Below are 13865 nucleotides of genomic sequence, written 5' to 3'. Positions count from 1 at the left end.
CCTGTTTGTTTCCGTGGTCATTGAGCGCTTTCCCCAGTTGTTCTCAGAGGAAAGTGTATTTCTACACAAGAAACTCCACCGTACCCAGAGTTTGAAGCCTCCCCCGTTCACGCTACATAAAAGTTATATCTTGAGTTGTGCCTCTTTCCTCCACTATTACTATCCTTTACCCTGTGTATTTCTAACTTGGAACATTTACAAAATCTTAAAACATGTATTATTGAGATCTGACAAATGTGATTTTTATAATTTTATCAAAAGTGCCGGTGGTCCTTTTGTCTATAGATTAGCATGGTACCTGCGCTAAGATGATACGTATATTTGTGAAGATTCTGTAGAATAAAATTTAAAGAAAACTAGGCTAACATAAACTGGTTAGAGATAGATTAATGTGCCCACACTCACCAGGTGAAAATGCGAACTTCTTGCAATATGTTTTTCCCCAGTCTTAGTTTCTTTTATTCTGCTATATATTTTATGTTCCAGTAATTAGTTAGTTTGTCAATATCATTTTCCATTCCTTTGTACACTTTCCCTTATTGTTTTAGGCTAGTCAACCCCTACTACTTTATAGGCTGGGGGGATTATTCAAAATGAAACAAATTTAAGGAAATTGATTTAAAAATGAACATTTACACATTGTTAGGGAACATGAAAAGATAAACAGTCAACCAAAGTTAATGGGGTTTTATCACCTAACATCCTTGCTGTCTGCAAGACAATGAATAGAGAAGGTTCAAGAAGTTGCCTGCTTCGTGCAGGGCAGTGATCTTTCATGAAAGGGCCTAGCAAGATGAAGCAAAACAAAACGAAATAACTTCCCTAGTTTTACGTCTATTCCTCCTTCTGTTTTGGGTCAAGCAGCCCCATTTGATGAGCTTCGCTGGAAGTCAGATGGCCTGGGATCATGATGAAGGAGGCCACACGCTGCTAACCCCCAGAGCAGATTGGAGAGGAGAGAAGGGTGGAGGGGATCAAAGATAAATACTTTAACTATACCAGCTAACATTTTGCATGCCATTGTAAATTTTAGAAAAACTTACAGAGTAAATATTAGCTTACTGCCATCAAGTGGATTCTGACTGATAGTGACCTCATAGGACAGGGTAGAATTGGTCCTGTGGGTGTCCAAAGCTGGAACACTTCACGGGAGTAGAAAGCCTCATCTTTCCCCCACAGTCGGTGGTCCTGAACAGCTAATTTGGAAATTAGTAGCCCAATACATAACCCACTGCACCATCAGAGCTCCTCTGAGTAAATATGCTATTTCTCTACGGCCCATACACTGCTGGACAAAAGCCACATTTCATTCTTATTAATTTCACATCCAGAACTTAGTTCATACTGGGTGCTTAGTATATATATTGTAAATAAAGGACATGCCCTTTAATGTTAGACTAAGGATCCTGGAATGTAGTGAAAAAGAAAGAATTACCAGTGTTTTTTTTATTTTTTTAGGAGTGACATGATTGGGAGTGTGTGTTGGTTAGATTAAGGGAACCCAATTAGGAGGCTAGAGAAACCACTTGGATATGGGCTAATGATGCCTGGTACAGGGAGCTGGCAGCAGGAATGTACATGGGAGGGGGAAGATATAGAAACTGTTGTAGAGGTACGAGTGCATACACATGTTGACAGTGTGAGCATCGATGTGTCCAACTTTCTACAGGCTTCTGAGCCTAGGGAACTAGGATATGTTAGGTGGACACGTGGAAAAATGAGTTTAATTCAGAAGGTTATGTGTTAAAGTGTGATGCACATGTAGGAGTTCATTGGAGACTTTGCAATGGATGGGAACAGTGGTAAACTGACAGAGGACGGAAATAGGAGATTAGAGAACACATTTGTGGAGGCCATACATAGGTTGTGACAGTTCAGGTAACAGGGGACTCCTATTTTCTCTTAAAAAAACATCAATGTCCCCTCAGATATGACATGAGGGTAGTAGTGATTCAATAGGATACTTATTGACTTTTATATAAGAGACCCATGTTCAACTCCTGGCCAACGTACCTCATTGTAACCAGTCTGCCTGGCTGTGTAGGGTTTCATATTTCTATGTGTCTTGAACGGGTTTCAGTGGAGCTTCCAGTGCAAGGCACATGATGAAGAAAGACAATCAATCTATTTCCAAAAATCAATCAAAGAAAACCCAAAGGGATCGCAGTAGGTCAGTTCAACACTACTCATTGGGATGGCTCATTTTGTTGTATAGCCGGTTGCCAAGAGATGGGGGAAAAGTCGATGGCAGCTAACAAGCACCACCACCTCCTCCTCCACCGCCACCTCCACCTCCACCACCACTACCACCACCTCGACCTCCACCTCCACCTCCACCTCCATCTCCACCTCTACCACCATCATCTCCACAACCACCTCCACCACTACCATCTCCACCACCACCACATCTACCACTCCACCACCACCACCACCTCAACCACCCCCACCACCTCTACCACTACCACCACCACCACCACCACCTCCACCTCTACCACCACCACCACCTCCTCCACCTCCACCCCCTCCACCTCTACCTCCACCTCCACCTCCACCACCACCACCACCTCCACCTCCACCTCCACCTCCACCTCCACCACCTCCACCTCCACCTCCACCTCCACCACCTCCACCTCCACCTCCACCACCACCTCCACCTCCACCACCACCTCCACCTCCACCTCCACCTCCACCTCCACCACCACCTCCACCTCCACCTCCACCTCCACCACCACCACCTCCACCTGCACCTGCACCTCCACCTGCACCTGCACCTCCACCTCCACCTCCACCTCCACCTCCACCTCCACCTCCACCTCCACCACCACCTCCACCTCCACCTCCACCACCACCTCCACCTCCAACACCACTACCACTACCATCACTACCATCTCTACCACCACCACATCTACCACTCCACCACCACCACCACTACCATCAGTACCACCTCCACCACCTCCACCACTACCATCGCCACCACCTCCACCACCCCCACCTCCACCACCACCACCACCCCCACCTCCACCACCACCACAACCACCATCACCACCACCACTAAATATCCATGACACAAAGAAACCCTGGGCATTTGAATGTAGGCCGTATCTAAAATTTGTAAAGTTATAGACAAGAAACAAAACATGAAATAAATGGATTCTGTCTCTTCTTTCAAACGTGTGTGCATGTGCTGGCCACACTAAAAGTCCTGTCAGCACAGCACATGGAGACTCTCTGCCCTCCATTATTACTGCAAGATTCGGTTAACCCTTTATCTTTTTCAGGGCTTAAATGAGTAAAACAACTTGTTGAAAAGCATCTGTGGAATTTTCGCATTCCAGAGAGTTTAGGGTACACGAGTAAAGCGCAGGGAATGTGTCAGTGTTGAAAGTAAATGTCCTTTGGTGTCAACACGCACTTGGGGAGCCCATAGTGTCTGATAAGATACGGAGGCTGCTTGGGACTGCTCATGATAAGCGTTAGGACTGGGGTTTGAATCGTGTAACGATTCTCTGGGCTTTCTGACAAGGAATGTGTAAGAGCTTGAGCACTGCAGCACGCTATCAGCACACTCCCAGGACAAATACAGAAAGAATTTTTCTATATTAATCTTAAGGGAACGCAGTTGCCTCTGCTGTCAGTTACACTTCCTAGGGGAAAAAAAGTCGTTTTTAAGAGCACATTGGGGTTGCAATCAAATTATGATCCGGAAAATAAAAAGCTAGTTAATTTGCTTGGAAATCTGGGTAATAGTTCAGAAGTACATAGCTGACAAGAATAGATTTTTTTAAAATGAACCCATGGAGAAAGTTGAACTTAAAATGTAGACATTGTAGCGACTCTGCAACTCCTTTCGATGTAAATAATCATGGTTCTCCATAGTTGGAGTCATCTGTTAAGTGCACAGATTTAGTGTAACCACCAGACTCTACTTAACAGTTATAAAGTCTGATCTGTCCAAGTCTTTATATAAATCACACCAGACCCCTTGCTATTGAGGCAACTCAACTCAAAGTGACCTTGTAGGACCTAGCCGAACAGTCCCACTGGGTTTCCTCGTAAATTTGCTGGAGGCGGACAGCGCACTTTCTCCCCCAGAATCATGGAGCGGGTTGGACCTGCAGATTGATGCTTTTGCAGCTGCGTGCTTAACCACTGTACCACCATGACTGCTTAGAGTCCCCATAAGCCTACTACATTTGAAGTTCTGTGGCAGAATCTGTAAAACCTTCTCATCGGTATATCTCACCCCTTCATGGAACATTCATTCATATACAGTGTGGTTGTGTATGGCTTTTTAAATGAAAAAGAAAAGGACAAACGACCCCAAAGGTCTGCTAAATAAATGCTATGTGGTAAATGAAGCATCAACGGGCTTGCATCTTTGTTTTCAATCGCAAGTTGGCAAGTTGGTGCCCGTCAGGCTACAGCAGTGGTTCTCACCATGAGAGCACGTGGACGCCCCTCGGGAGCTTGAAAAAGTGCAGATGTCTGGGGTCCACTGACAAGTTCTGATTTAATTGATCTGAGCTGCAGCCTGGACACAGGGGTTTTAAACACTCCCTGGGTGATTATAAAATACAACCTGGAAGACACCTCAAGGAAATTTAATACCCTAAAGTAACTGCTATAATTAATGCCTTTAAAACATACTGACCTAGTTTTCATATAATAAATAACACTTAATTTTTGTACATAGGCTGGCATAAAGAACCCTGGTGGTGCAGAGGGCTCCATGGTGGCCTTCTCACCCCAAGGGAAACAGTTCAAAACCCCCAGCCCCTCCATGAGGGAAAGAGGCTGTCTGCTCCTGTACAAATTTATAATCTCAGAAACCTTATGGAACACACTGACTCCGTCCTAAAGGATCATCATGGTCTATTCTGAGCGACCCCAGAGGACAGAGAAAAACTGTGCTGGGGTTTTCAAAGATGGACTCTTATGGGAGTGACTGCCACAAAATTCTCCTGCAGAACTGAGGTAGATTTGAACCATGGACACGTCGGCGAGCAACCAACCACTTATCCTTTGCAGAACCAGGGAACCTTAATTAGACACCCCACCCCCCTTAATTACATACAGTAAGGATGCTAGGAAAAAAAGTTACAATGACTAAGTTAAAATATCCACTTAAATTTTCATCTCACATAAACAACAAATATTTTTTAAAAACTGTTTTATAGTAAGTTTAAATTTATAGAAAAACTGCAGAAAGAACACAGGCATTCTATATCACCGCCCCCCCTCCAAGCATTCCTCCCATTGATGAACTAGTATTGATTCCTAATGATTAACTGAAATCCATACTTTATATTAGGGTTCAATCTTAGTGTTACATAGTTTTAAAGTGCATAATGTCATGTAATCACCATTATTAAATTTTCCAGAATAGAATTTTGACCAACCAGTTTTTTAGTATAAGATTTTCCATTCATTATATAGGATATACGTAGACTACATAAGAACCTGTTGTATTAAGAAATTCAAATTTAAATAGCATTTTATATTTTTATTTGCAGCACAAAGTATGGGCTAATTGTTTTGCTAATTTTACAGGAAGGAGATTAGCTACTGCTCGGCCCTGGTTTGGAGACTGACTGCAGAGATCACGCGGTTTATGACATACTCGTTACAGTTAACTACTAATCGCCTCCATATTTCCAGTAATATGGAATACGTACAATGGTGAACTCACAATTTGCTGGTGTTTTTCATTCCCAGATGTTCACCTGCAGACGCTCAATTTCATGATTTACTGCTTAAAGCGCTGCTTGTAAGAAAAGGCCCTTTAAAATTTTTTCAAGAGTCGCTCGACTTATGTCACAACTTGGCATGTGACTTATGTCACATCCACTTTAGGATGGAGTCCTCAGAAAGGATCCCTGTGCTAAATCAAGGTCTACTTGGATTGGGAGGTTTTACTCTCATGAAAGCGTTTTTGTTAACTTCTAACCAATCATCTATGGAACCATTTCCGAGAGAGCTAATTGGAGTTCAGTCACACAGGACAAGCAATGCACCCAGTGTGTCTAAGCCATTTAACCCAATTCACTTGAACCTCTTAGACTAATTCATTAAAAAAGAAATGTTTGTGTCTAAAATATTTATAGAAGAGATCCATTTTAATTTCCTTTACCTCTGGAGTGCACAGCTTGTAATTCCTCTAGCAGAGATTTATCAATGTTCCAACGCATTTCTGGGGTCATTGAGGGTGCCAAAGGGGTTCACTTCTCCAAACTGAGTTGTCTGAACTGTCTTCATCTGTAGACCAATTTGCTCTATGGCTCCCCAAGGAAGGGACTTGTTGATTTTGGCAGTGTTTACCTTTCCTACAAACAAATCCAACATTTTCCAGACCTGCTGGTTCTTAAAAGTCACAGGAGAGCCTGGATGGGGTAGGGTAGAGGGGGTGTTGTGTGTGGGGGGGTGGTGGTGGTGGTGGTGGAGGAGGTGTCTGTGTGCTTCCTCCAAGTAGCCTTGGAATTTCCCCCCCCCATTTGTTCTATGAGTGGTCTGTGGTCCTCAAAGCCACAGAGTCGAGATTATTTAGAATCAGTGCAAAAGGCTGTAAAGTCCCCAATATATTCTTTCCTATAACAAGAAGGGTAGACTCTGTCAGATAAAAAGATAAAGTATTCTAGCTTTATTTAACAGTACTAGGAAACTTTGCATGGAGTAAAGAGGGAAGAACTGATTTAATGTTTGTTTTCTCCTAAAGTGAAATGTTTTTTAAATGTTATTGCAAACACAGAGCAGTAACATTTAGTATATCCTGTACCTTTATGGGACCAGCTTTCATTTTAGGATTGCTGTTCATCTTTGCTTAGGAAAGCTTGAATTGGTATCATGCTGTGTCTTGGTATCTCCTCTGTTAATTAAGATCGTTACTCCCTCTACCATCTCCCCAGCCACCCCTCTGTATCCCCTAAACTCAAACCCATTGAGCTCCGGGTGGCAGTAATAATAAGCCCTGTCACATGAAGGACTCATCCCTTGCAGCTACTAAGAAGGGGCTGGCATCACGATTAATCAAGGCATTCTAATTTACTTTTTATGAAGCAGAGCGTATAATGTGCTTGCTTATGAAAATTTCTTGGAGAGACAATCAGGTTGTGTTGAATCAATTCTGACACATGGTGTCCTTAAAGACAACAGAGTAAAATGTCCAGTCTGTGGAGCTGGCAGCATGTTCTTGTCTATCATTGCATCCACTGCGCCAAATCTATCTCACTGCGGGGCTCCCTCACCCGCATTGGCCTTCAACTTCAAACATGACGCCTTCTTCCAGCAAACTGAATCCGCTTGATCATATGTCTAAAGCAACTGAGCTGCCCAACATTCTGTTGGGAGACATCAGGCTTTCATAGGCTAATTTTGGAAGCAAATTGCTAGGCCTTTGTTTCTGTCTTCATCTGTCACCTCTCCAGAAATCTGTCCTCGATGCAGGATTGGCTATTGGCAGAGCTTCCAGCATCACGGCAACACGCAAGCCACTGGAGGACGGTAAACTGGCAGACACGTGCTGGGCATCTTCCTCAGAGCTACGCTCTCCCTGATGATGGCCCATAGTTAAATTGAATCGCCTCACGGTTTTGGGGGCAATGCATTAAGCACGACAGTAATTTTGTTTATCACGGTCATCCTGATCTAGGAGCTCCAGGCAAGATGGCAGACTGAAAACACACACAACTACACCTCTCTCTACAACAACAGTGAACACAGCAGCAGGCAGGAAGGACAGGGCAGCTTCTGATCTCCCAGAGCAGCTTTAAAGTTAAGTGATTCAACATCCTTACCTTCCAAAGGTCCAGGGAGAGAGAGCAGGGAACCAACCTGAGTATGAGCTACGCAGAATTTTCACCCTTCCTCCAAGCCCCCAGCTCCCAGCCAACCACACTGCTAGGACCCCCGTGGCACCAAGGACCAGGCCTGAGAACAAACCTCTGTGGTGCCAACATCTAGGTGTGTTCGGCCCATGCAATGCCAACAGTTAGGCGAGGGAATGACCCCAGCGTCCAGTCCTCTGCCAGGCTTCACTTTCAGAGCCAGACATTCACATCCAGGGCATTCCTCATGGGGCGAGAAATGCGTCCCTAATATTTCTTCTCACCCAGCACCCACAGGGCAACCCACTGGTGCCCTGGGTGTACACCTGGCACTAGAACCTTTTCAATAATGTTCACCCAGCTCGCTCTGACACCCAGACAGAGGGAAGAATCCACACAGCCTGCCCTTCCCCTTTTTCTCTTTTCCCCTCTAATCAATCATTTCCCCCCTTTTCTCCTTTTCAAACTCATATTTTTCTTTCCTCCCTTCTTTGTATTTTTCTTTCAAACTCTCCTCCTTTTCTATCTCCCCGTCTTCTCTGTTTTCCTTTCCTCTTCGTTCTCCCTACTTGCTCCTTCCCTGCTCTGGTTTCCATTACTCCCTTCCGGCTCCCTTCCAGCACTACCTCACAGTCAACTCCCCTCACTCAACTCTGCAGCCCAGCCAACGCGAACACTGGCAACCTGAGGCCACAAAAGCAGTGAAAAGGGGCAGTACACACACACACACACACACACACACACACACACACACAAACAAGACAACAAGCACACACAACTGAACAAAACTCAGATCCAAAGGAATATTCTGAAGAAACCTAAAACTAACAAATAGAATTCTGGACAGTGATATTCAGTTACTCTCTGTGGATTCAGGACATGCTTAATAGAATAACGAAAAACAGAAAAAACTAGAAAATCTACAGCAATTAGAATTCCAGAAGATAAATAATAAGATAACGGAATTAAACAACATGATAAAAGAGCAGAGTGATAGAGTTAAAGATATGGAAATATTGAAGACAATTCCCTTGGCTACACAGACTAAAAGATAAAGAATCATTTAAAAGAGCAAAGGAATTCACAAATAAAGCCTAAGAATTATGGCGGAAACTATCAAGAGGAACAACTTTTATCCCATGGGGTTTCATAGCAGGAAGAAAGTGACAATGAAAAAAGCTACAGAGAACAGTACAAAATCCTGGCAGAAAGCTTCCCTAACACCAAAAAAGAGGAGAAACTAACTGTTCAAGAAGCTGAGAGAAGCCCAACCAGGAGGAACTACAAAATAGAAATATCATGACATATTTCAGTCAAAGTATCCATTTCCAAGGAAAAGTGGTGGATCCTGAGAATAGTTAAGGAAAAATGAACAGTCATTCTCAAAGGAAAGCCAATGAGAATAAGCTCAGACACATTGGAGGAATGTATGGATTGTGATAAGAGAAGTAAAAATATTTAAAAGGAAAAAAAAAGAAACAGCTCAGATTTTCTCCCAGAAACCATTTGAGCAAGAAGACATGGGGCCACCTATATAAAATTCTGAATAAATGAAAAACACTGCCAACCAAGAGACATATCTAGCAAAACTACTCCCTACTATTAAGGAGAAATAAAGGTATTTTCAGACAAGGAGAAATTTAATGAATTTACAAAAACAAGACCGTAATTATAAAAAGTATTAAAAGGAATACTTTGGACAGAGAATCAACAACTGCAAACAAACCCGAGAGCAACTTACAGGAACACACCACTCAGAAATCAAGACACGGAAAAGTACCTTCAAACCAACACCAAAATAGAGGAAGAACAAAGGAATCAATAAAACCACAAAAATGAAAATTAAAAAATGACACAGAAAAGATGACAACAAACCTGCACATATCAAGTATTGGACCACGGCCACTCTGGTTTAATAGACACTTCTACAATCATGTTCAGTGAAATTCAGTGGAAATTCATTACAAAAGGGGGTGGGAGAGGTATGTCCTATCTGAATGCGCTGTAAGTGTACCAAACACACTTTAAACATACCTGTTACAGATGAAAGGAACTGAAATACTTCTTTGGACATAAAGCTTAAAGACCTTACAGTGAGAAAAAGCAGATGGCCGCTGTCCCAAGGTTATAGATGGAAGGCGTATGCTTTGGTTCAAATCTCTCATTCTTGAGGTTGTTCAAAAATTGGTAATGTAAAGACCATCAGATATTTGCCATTTTCTTTGCTTTTTATGTAATGGCTAGGTATGCAGACTACTTTTGCCTTAGGAAATGAGTGTTATTGCCTAACTCATATTGTTCTAAAATGTGTTAATGACTTAAATTTCTAATCTGTCTAAGTGAACGTTCCATGTATTTTAGTCTAATAATCTCTCCTATGTAACATTGAGTAGATTAATGATATTATTATTAGAATTACCATGTGCCTCACATAGATTATATTATTTCTCAAAACGCTGATAACGCTGCCTCCAAAGTGAACCAGGGATATATATATATATATATATATATATATATATATATATATATATATATATATATAAACCTTAGAATAATGGGGTTTGCGATAACACGAATCATAAGCACTAATCTAAGAACAATTAATTCCTATGATGGTCCCTGCTTGATACTTGCCCTCACGGAGGGATCGCTGAAGATATAGTTGCTATTGCAAATTGTGGTGAAGAAATCAGATGGCGTCTGGTTATCAGGAAGAATAGGGGCTGGGCTCCTCAAGGTTTGTCTGAAACAAGCACCATCTAAGGGAGCTGCCAGCCACGTTCACATAGAAGGGGCACAGCAGCTTGTGTGCTCCAAGGAGTGTTAATAAATCCGTGAACAGAAGAGAGACTTCGCTTAGGGTCTAAACAGTGAGCTCCTGGTGTGCAGAAGGCTATAGATGACCGCGAAAGCCCCAAATCCATTTGTAGAGGCCCCACATGGATGAAGTCGCCATTGAATTCCCTCTGATCATTGACCAAGGATGTGAATAGTGTTGCCTTGAGACAGAGTGCCTTTGAAAGTAGATTCATTCCACCTCCTGACCAGCCTAGGGAGGGGCAATCTTAGGGGCGTAACTGGGTGTGTCCTTGGTGTTTTGGGGTCTTCTAGTCATGAGTCATGCTCTGACAGCCTTGGGAGTCACCTATGCCAAAATTGTTAAGCTTCGCTGCCTTAAATAATGCACGTACCCAAATCATGACCCTGCTTCCACACGGAGAGCCCCACTAGCAACTGCTGTGACGATATTCTTTGACCTTTCATGTAATTTTGAAAGCTATGCATCGAAATGAACCCTTGGACACCCTATGACCTTGTGCTAATTGTCTCCTTCATCTGGATGAAAAGTTTCTGAAGTCCTGCCCTGAAGAAGAAGAAGAAAAAGGAGGAGGAGGAGGAGGAGGAGGAGGAGAAGAAGGAGAAGAAGCAGCAGCAGCAGCAGGAGGAGGAGGAGGAAGAGGAAGAGGAAGAGGAAGAGGAAGAGGAGAAGGAGGAGGAAAAGAAGGAGAAAGAAGAAAAAGGAGGAGGACGAGGAGAAGATACAGATGAAACACCAAATGATGGCTGTTAATAATAATAATAATAATAAAGAAGGAGAAGAAATAGGAGGAGGAATGGAAGAAGAGACAGATGAAACACCAAAGGATGGCCGTTAACCACCTTTCAGATCTGGAACTGAATTCACCCCATGCTCGTATGATCCCTCATTCAGTATCAGAAGGGCAGCAGTTACTGAAGAACAGACTTCGGCCGGCTAGGAAAGAAGGAGGGACGGAATAGGAAACACAGGGAGGGAGGAGGGATGAGTAAAGTGAGGGGATTGCTATGTACAAGTAGACACAAACTATATAGGAGTTATTGAACATGTAACTGATGATCTGCTGTGTAAAACCTTACCTAATTTAAAAATGATCCTGGTCTTGAATTTGCATCGATAGATTAATACTTTGCACTAATTCCCCATTTGGTATATCTAGCATTCACATTGTTGATTAAAATAATTTTATTTATATAACAAATTCCGTATCATTTTATTCGATCAGTAACGTCGCTTTATTTTCACTCTTTCAAACCCAGCATTAATGTTTGAGGCTCTCAGACATTGTTTCTCATCCTTAGCTGCGGATGCACTGCCCCAGCCCCAGCCAGCATCTGCTGACTTCTGTACAGAGCTCTTACTCTGGCTTTTGCTTCCTCTAAATCTCGGTGTTGAGGAGGGAGGCAGGAGTTACCTTTCCTCCAATTTGTTTTTTGTCTCTTCTGTTTTCTCCTCCTCTATAAATTTTCTTTGAGGTTTAGATATTTCTACCCTATGTCTCTGACGATTGGGTCTGACTCTGGAGTCTGTCAGGTCTTTTCTACGATTTTCCATTCCCCTTTTTTCTTACTCTCCAAGTCTGCACTTACATAACGATTTCCTTTCTCTTCCAAGTCTCTTTGTGGGATTACATCATTCCCGTCTTCAACCACTTCTCTCAGTCCAGAAGAACTGTGAACAGTGAAATTTACTGTTCTTAATCTTTGGATATCTTTTGTCATTCCAGCAATGTCGAGGTACCATTTTGCTTCTGTTTCTCAGATTAGATTGATATTAGGGGGTGCAAGAAGGGGTCTTATTCATAATTCACTGCTAGAGGTAATATAAAATGTTCGCAGCACACCTGTATCACTGTGATTTAATGCTTCTGAGTGAACATTGAATCTTTGCCAAAATCACCAATTATTTGGCCTACATGCCTATGCCGGAGCTGCCTCCAGCACAACACTTCTTCTATCCCACGTGTCCTGGAGTAGAATTCTCACTGGGACTGAGAACCAGAGTTCACTTGTGGTTGGGACCCAGGGGAGCTACTTTTTATGGTTACTGACAACAACAAAGTTTGTATTTTTGGAAAGGGAAAGTTAAAGATTCTTCTCCTCCCTTCAGCATACAGAGTGGTCAGCATGCTACTTTTGTTCTTAAACAAAGCATTATTCTCAGGGATGCACTGAAAATTATAGACTTTTTAAAAAACGATTGTTAATTGAAGTTCTTGAAACTCTTTAGTTATTTCCTTTTTGGACCCTTTTTTCCCCCTCAAATATAATACCTGCTTTAACTCTGTCTTTGTATTTGTTTAATGCTGCATACATTGATGTCACAAAGATCAAAATGAAAGTAGAAATTCCATTGCACCTCAGGTTACTGACCTCCCTGAAAACAATCCAGCAATCCTTCTCTCACATGTTCTTAGAAATTAGACTTTTCAGTCCTCAGGCACAGCAAACCAACCAACCAACCAACCAACCAACCAACCAACCAACCAACCAACCAACCAACCAATCAACCAACCAAACACTGGAAGCCCACTGCCATGCATTCAGTGCCAATGCATGGAGATCCTTAGTAGGGTTTCCAAGCCTGTCATTTTTCACGGGAGCAGTGAGCCTCATCTTTCTCCTGTGGAGCAGCTGGTGGCTTTAAATCACTGACCTTGGACTTAGTAGTGCCACCCAGCGGTGCCACCAAAGTTCCTTTAGGTTTCATCACACCACTAATGATATGCCACAATCAGAAGCAACACGTTTCCTCCCAAGAGGAGTGGACTGTGAAGACCGTAACTGTCCCAGGAGTTCGGTCTCAGGTTTGAGTAAACCGCGCATCTGCCTCCTTGCTGAAGAACATCTGAAACCACATACGCTTTCTGTCTGCCAGTGAAGTCAGCAGGGATGTTCTGGCATCCTGGATGGGATTTTTATGTGGGTGGTGATTAACAGCTTCCTAGACACAATGACATCTGATCAGGATCCATATTAGATAATGCTGTTAATTTTTTATTAATAAAAATCATGTCACTGTTCATTTCTTAATATCCTTTGGTTCAACAGGGTTTAAATCAAGTTTTTAAAACATTTGTCTTCTTTGTTTTCTGTCTTCCCTGTTCTTGCTCTAACAAAATAAACTTGATTCAGGTTATTCATTAGGTTTAAGTCAAACCGAGTATCATCCTGTACTACCTTTACATTATAGTGTTGAAGAAACAGCTCGACAAAATCCATGAACTT

The sequence above is a fragment of the Tenrec ecaudatus genome, chromosome 5 (assembly GCF_050624435.1).
Source record: "Tenrec ecaudatus isolate mTenEca1 chromosome 5, mTenEca1.hap1, whole genome shotgun sequence".
NCBI lineage: Eukaryota > Metazoa > Chordata > Mammalia > Afrosoricida > Tenrecidae > Tenrec > Tenrec ecaudatus.
This window is presented reverse-complemented; position numbering follows the sequence as displayed.